This window comes from Bactrocera latifrons, unplaced genomic scaffold (genome assembly GCF_001853355.1).
Source record: "Bactrocera latifrons isolate USDA-ARS-PBARC rearing strain unplaced genomic scaffold, ASM185335v1 scaffold_1382, whole genome shotgun sequence".
In the NCBI taxonomy this organism is placed as follows: Eukaryota; Metazoa; Arthropoda; class Insecta; order Diptera; family Tephritidae; genus Bactrocera; species Bactrocera latifrons.
Genome location: NW_017534833.1, coordinates 11,204 through 18,770, shown reverse-complemented (window position 1 = coordinate 18,770; position 7,567 = coordinate 11,204).

Sequence of the window (7,567 nt, the reverse complement as noted above, 5' to 3'; positions counted from 1 at the left end):
ATTTTAAAATTATTTTTTATTAAATTTCAAACAAATAGTTTTAAATCTTTAAGAATAATATTAAATATTTTTAATTATCTAAAAGTATTGAAGTATTCAATTTAAGTTAGCTCTAATTGGTATCCAATATTTTTGGTTAATCCGTATTAAGCTAACACAAATAGATTCGACGGGTTTCCTACATGTGAACATGCAACATATTGCTGCCTATGAGAAATACATGGATTTTCCAAATCTAATCCACAAATGGACATTGTTTGGCCTTGAGATTTATTTATCGTCATTGCAAAATCTAAACGAAATGGAAATGGTACGTGGCAACAGGACCACTTCACTTTTTAACTTTCCAATTAATATGGTTGCTTCATGACCATTTACGGTAATCTTTTTGATAGCCAAATGCGTACCATTGCATAATCGAAGTGGATTCAAATTACGCAGGAGAATAATAGGTAAACCACTAATTATTCGAACATTATGTGGTTGCATTCCGGGTATATCAAGTGAATTTAAAAAATAAATTGGAAAATTTACACTTTCATTTTCAATAAGAACAGTATCAATTGATTTAAAAGACATCAGATCGTCTAGTATTTGGAAGTAAATTTTGTCAACATCAACATTTTTGGCAGCCAAAATATCTCGCTCACTGAGCCAGTTATGATTCAAGTAATTACTCTCTACTTCGGAAAAATACTCTGAGTCAATTGATTATTTCCCTGAAGAATAGAGCATAAATTATCTGGCAGTTTAAAGCATTGCGTATCTGATTTCTATTATATTTCACTGTTTCCTTTTCGGAAAATATTTGAATATTTTGCAATTGCACGCGTATGCTTATGGTTAATTGAAATGTTTCAATACTTCGCCATAAGAATGATTGTTCCAAACATCCATTAATCTCATCCGCGAGAGAAGAGCGAGGTATAACTGGTAAGGTCTTTCGTAAATCACCAGACAAATGCACTAAGATAGCACCACCGAAGAATAGTTCCATGCAATTTTTTCATATATACATATATTAATTAACATTTGGAAATAGCATCATTAATCGCCGTTAAACTAAATGCAAATTGGTTTATACATTTTTGGTAATCGATTAATTATTATCAATAAAATAAATCAATAACATAAGAAGCAAGCGGAAAATAAATAGCTCGATAACCAAATTTAGTTACATATATTCGGGAGTAACTCTTATCATCAAAATACATATATCATACATTGTGATTTGATGCATAGCAAATATAATAATAATTATGTGATAATAATTATATGTATATATATTAAGTAAACAGTATTATCTTCAATATAATATGAATTTAATTTATATAGTACTTCAATCTAAGTAACATGAGGCTTGGCGGTTACGCTAACATCAAAAATTGAAAAAGTAAGAATAATTGAATATTTTATTGCAGATTGTTTTTCAATTGATAGGATACCTTACATCTCAATTTATAATAGCAATTTCATTTAATTTCAAATTCTTTGTCTATTGTTTGACATATTAGGTGACGTTAACTGTTGACTGGATTGAGTTAGTATTCAATAGATTATGCGCTATCAGAGAACGTATATTTATAGAGAAGGTCCAACAACGGACAGGCGTGTAAACTGTCAAAAGCTAACAAAATGCGATGAGTGCGTTTCACCACAGTTAGCTAAGAAGAAGAAACTTTAACAGTGGCGCGTGAACAGAGCAGAGCATTCAATGAAAATTATGCTCAGAAACATGCATTGCTATAACAGACATATGTATGTTTGCCCTTTGTATATAATCATATTAATTGATATGATTATCATTTTGCGTACTTCTATGAATATATGCATAATTTATAACATTCTAATTAAATTACGCTATTTTCAAAACAATATTTGTAGTTAATGTGCAATTAAGAGATATTTTTTAAATATTTCTTATGTTTGAGGATATATTATAATTTCTCATATGAATATGTTTGTAAATATGATATAGTACATATGTATGTACATACCTATGGAAATACACTTGTGATGATTGTGTAAAGCGGACGTGGTTTTGTACGGTCCAGTGTTTTCCATAGTTTTTTCCAAGTGTTTTGAGGCAGCTTTAGCTAATTGTGTTTAATCGAAAGAGATAAGTACAATTTTGTATCTTATATTAAATTTTTGCGAGAGCTTGTAAGCAGCATAACATACTTCTATTGTAAATCAGAAAATCCCGAAATCCTTTCGAAAATAGTGAAGGTAGGGAAAACGTCACAAGTATCGCCGCAAAATACCCCCAAAAGAGCACGGGAGACATCAGGCTTCCTACCACCTTCGAGGAAGCCAAAAAACATGACTCAAAAATTGCAAGGAACCTTTAGTGAAGTCACCAAAACAAATACTAAAGACAACGCAGCGAATAAACCAGCACCCGAGAAATGGGTAGAAGTGGGAAAAAAAAGAGGACTATGGAGAAGAGAATTTGGCCGAAACCAGACGCTATAATTCTAACAAAAAAGGATGGAGCCTCGTATGCAGATATCCTCCGTAAAATTAAAGGTGACAGTGGCCTCGAGGAACTAGGTTCCAACGTGACCTACATCAGGAAAACTCTCAAAGGAGACCTGCTCATAGAGCTTAAAAGCCAAGGAGACAAAAGAGCTGAAACTTTTCAGAGCGCCCTAGAGGGAGTGGTTGGAGAGATGGCTGTAGTACAACCAAAAACACACAACGTCACTGTTATGTGCAAAGATCTAGATGAGATAACTTCTCTAGAAGAAATTTGCTGCGCATTAGAAAAAGAGTGCGGAATACAAAACATAGGGKCAGCTAATGTTAAAAATATGCGGAAAACAAGAAGCGGCACTCAAATAGCCCTTATATCCCTGCGTGCCCAAGATGCCAAGACTGCCCTTAAAGTTGGCAAAGTAAAGGTTGGGTGGTCGATCTGTCGCCTCCGGGAGTACTCCCCTCTTTCCCGCTGTTACAGATGCTTCCATCCAGGCCACATGGCGCGTAAATGTTGCAGTCTGACCGACAGCTCCTCTCTTTGCACACGTTGTGGAAGCGCGGGACATATTGCAAAGGTATGCACTAACACACCGAGTTGCATGATCTGCAAAGGAGAAYATTCGGTCCTAAGTACGACTTTCTCCAAATACGTGGAGTTGCTAAAGACAATGGAGAAATGAGAATATTGCAGCTGACTTTAACCACTGCGCTGCAGCACAAGCCCTGCTGCAACAAACCGTAATAGAAAGCAACATTGATGTCGCCTTACTGAGTGAGCAATACTCCCAACGTTCGGAAAGCACTTGGATTACTGACAGAAGTGCCAAAGCCGCAATATGGTCCTGCAATGGACGAACATTCACATCTTGCTGCAGAAAAGCAAAAAATGGCTTTAGATGGGCGCAAATAGGGGGATTTATTACGTAAGCTGCTATGCTCGTCCCAGTGCATCCGTTAGAGAATTTGAAGACTTCCTCTTGGAATTATCCTTAGAAAGTAGGGGAAAATCACCGATAATAATGGCAGGCGATTTTAACGCATGGTCTACTGCCTGGGGAAGTAGGAGTTCAAACCATCGTGGCGCCTAGTTTTAGAATTCCTGAGCCAAACCAACCTCACAATAATAAACAAAATATACTTACCAAAAGGAAATAAAGGTTCTGTAATAGACCTGATGTTTGCAAATGATGCACTAAGCAGACACATTATCGCAGAAGTTTTATTCTCTCGAGACCAGGACCCCCACGCAGTAACACTACACATAAACGAAGCTGGAAGCAAACAGATTTCGACACTGACGGTTTTGAGACAGTCTGGAGCGCAGCAATAGCACCAGGCGAAGGCAGCGTCCACTTAGTAACCGCATTGCAAAAGGAATTTGTAGCAGCATACGACGCTACAATTCGAAGGACAAAATGTCAAAATAAGCGAAGACCTGTATACTGGTGGAATGAAAAAATTGCCACGCTGAGAAAGCTCTGTCACTCAGCCCGACGTCGCCTACAACGCAATCTAAGTGGCGAAAACGAAAATCGTCTCAAAGAAGCTTTTAAAAACCGCAAGAAGCTTCTAAAGTCATCTATAATCCGTAGCAAGAGAAACTGTTTTGAAAAGATCTGTAAAGAAGCGAATATAGACCCCTGGGGGACTGCCTATAAAATTTGTATGTCCAAATTTCAAAATAAATGGCAGCAACCCAAATGCGCGCCGTTTATGAAGAAAGTCGTCGAGGCATTATTTCCGACGCACGCCCCGATTACTAGCGCTGTGCGACGAAACGAAGCTGCTGAATCACCCCCACTGGTTACGGAAGAAGAACTATTGGCCATAGCTAAAAGAATCAAAAACAACAAAGCGCCTGGTATCGACGGTATACCAAACAGAGCTCTAAAGGTAGCCATAATCTCGAAACCGACTCTTTTCGCAAAAATGTACAATGCATGCATAAAAGAAGGGATGTTCCCCGATCCCTGGAAAGTCCAGCGTCTGGTTTTAATCCCAAAACCAAAAAAATCACCAGATGAACCTTCTTCGTATCGACCTCTGTGTATGCTCGACACAATGGGAAAAGTCTACGAAATGGGAATTGCAATCCAGGAGGCCGGAGGACTATCAGAAGGACAATACGGCTTCAGAAAACAGAGGTCTACTATCGATGCACTGAAAGAAGTTGTCGACACTGCGAAAAGAGCAGTAAGTGGCAAAAGATGGAAAGGTGGTACTAAAAAATATTGTGCGCTGATCACCCTGGATGTGAAGAATGCTTTCAACTCTGCTAAGCGGGAAAATATATTCGAATTCCTATATGCAATACGCGAACCTCAGTACCTCATAAATATCGTTATGAGCTATTTTAAAAATAGAAAGCTGATCTACGACACCACCGAAGGCATCAAGAGCTACCCTATTACAAGTGGAGTACCACAAGGATCTGTTTTAGGCCCTCTCTTATGGAATCTAGTCTATGACGGGGTGCTAAGAATTCCACAGCCTAATAAGATGTATAACGCTTTATCAAGAATGATGGCAAATAGTGGCTGTGTGCGCTCCAGCCGCCGAATTCTAATCGCAAAAGTTATGAGCTCAGTTCTACTATATGCAAAACCAGTATGGATACAGGCATTAAACATAAAAGCATATGCCAAACCAATAAGTGCAGTTCATAGACTCACAGCAATAAGAGTAACAAATGCTTTCCGAACTAATTCCAGCGAAGCATCTGAAGTACTAGCTAGTATGCCGCCCATAGACATCCAGTGTGACGAGCTCACGAGATTATATGAGCTATCAGTGCCAATCACAGAAATCCAAAAAAGAGAAGAGAGAAAAAAGAGCATAACTATATGGCAGCAACGGTGGCAAACCTCAACTAAAGGACGGTGGACCCACAGACTTATACCTGACATCCATACGTGGATAAGCAGACAACATGGKGACCTAGATTTCCACCTGACCCAAATATTAAGCGGGCATGGGTGCTTCAGAGGCTATCTTTATAAATTTCAAAACGACGTCAGTCCGTATTGCCCGATGTGTACGGAGTCAATAGAAAACTCTGAGCACGTGTTCTTCCAATGTCCTCGGTTTCTAAACATAAGGGAAAAGTTAGAAACAGCACTAGGTGGTAGTTGAACGGTGGCAAGTTTGACTACGCTTATGTGTCAGTCCTCTGAGAAGTGGAAAGCTGTTCGCGATGCGGCAACTTCTATCATGACAATATTAAGACAGATACAACAGAATAGGCATCAGTCTGTCTATGATATAGAGGAGACGTAAAATGTCTTGTCACTCCCATGAAGTAATACCTTGTCTGGTGGTTCCGTGGGAGAGTCTTGCGTTGGGAGTAGGTTAGGTTTAGCGGATTAAAGTCCGGCACTCAGGCTTTCGATGCTTCCTCCTACTATAAAAAAACAAAAACAACCTATGGAAATACAATTCAAATTTAAATCGTAATATTATCATTTATCAGTAAAAAATGTGCACGCACTGCTCTATGTGTACATGCATATGTGTACGACATTGCCGAAAAAATAATGTATACACAAACCAACATACAAATATATGAGTACACATGTACATAAATATGTGCGCATGACATTCCCTCACAAATAATGCATACACGACATACATACTTATATGCGTTTATATGTAGATATGTCACCCGCAAAAACTATGAATATTGTTCTACAAAAACAATAATGGTTTCAAATAGCAAGCAGCAGCGTCACAAGTCAATATGGCAGCCAAGTCGATGCCCAAATTTGTAGAAAATCACTTAACAACAATATTTTCATTCATGAACGCAAGCGCACTTTCAACAGGCAAACTTGCTTCATTCATAAAAACAAACACCATTACGTCTACCCGAGCATGCATTTGCCTACAAGCGGCTTTCCGCGACGATGGCAAAAGCTAAAAATCATAAATTGAAAAATTTCTGATATTTGTATTAGAAGGAAAAAGCGACAACCCCGCAAATATAAGTATAGAATAAAATTGAAAACATAGTTTATTTGTCGATTTTCAAGTCAAGAAATGTGCCAAAGAAAATAYTYAATATTCCTCTGATTTATGTGTACAGTGAATCCCGGTTAAGTAGTATTCCACTTAAATGAAAATCATTCCTCTTAACTGCCCATATCTTGCTGCATCGCACGGTTCTTTTTKGAMMTACATAGAAATTGTTGTTTTAAGTACCAATCGCTTAAGTATCCGCACTCGCTTATGTGTCATATGATATTTTTTTTTAACAAATCACAAAAATCTGTATCTTTGATTGTGGCACATTACTGGGATGGACTGTTTTTGTCMATGAATGTAAAATATATTTGTACGCGGCTTGCAAAATTCGGCGTCGATATGTATGCAAGCTCATACAGAAACATACATATTTACACTGGTTTGTTCTTGAAGCTGCTACAGCGGCAAGGGAAGCAGTGGCAATTGGCGATCGTTCGTTTGTGTTTTCGGCATGGCCAGATTTTCTACCAACAACACAATGTTGTGATGCTTTGTTCTCAAGTCAGCCCTTCGACACATTGACTCTTTGAAAAAACTTGAGCTTCAGCCATTCTTTGCCCGTGAAACGAAGATTTCGCATGAAGCAATAAGTGTACACATTTACATACAAAGTTGTGCGTAGACAAATTTACAAACATTATGCGTATGGTTCGTTTTGTTTACACGCACACATATGTAATTACATACGTGAATATGTGCGACCGCTTCGTCTTTTAACATGTTACCAAAACTTTTAAAGATCTGTAAATAAATACGTATGTATATACATATATAATATATCTTATCAAACCTACATCAATTAAAGATTTACATAGGTAGTAATGCATGTATGTCCCAGAAAAAAACCTGCGTGACCGAAACTCCAACACATTTACACAATTTTACATGTCACTAACACATCCTCACAATTCTGTCAAGTGAGTAAGAGATCAATCAATTGTGTCTTTTGCTTGTTTTATATTATACGCTCTTCACTCAACAGATGTTATGAAAAATAAAAAAAAGAAGACAAACTGATTTTTTAGCTGTCATTGCTTATTGAAAACAATGGATGTGAAAGCGTACG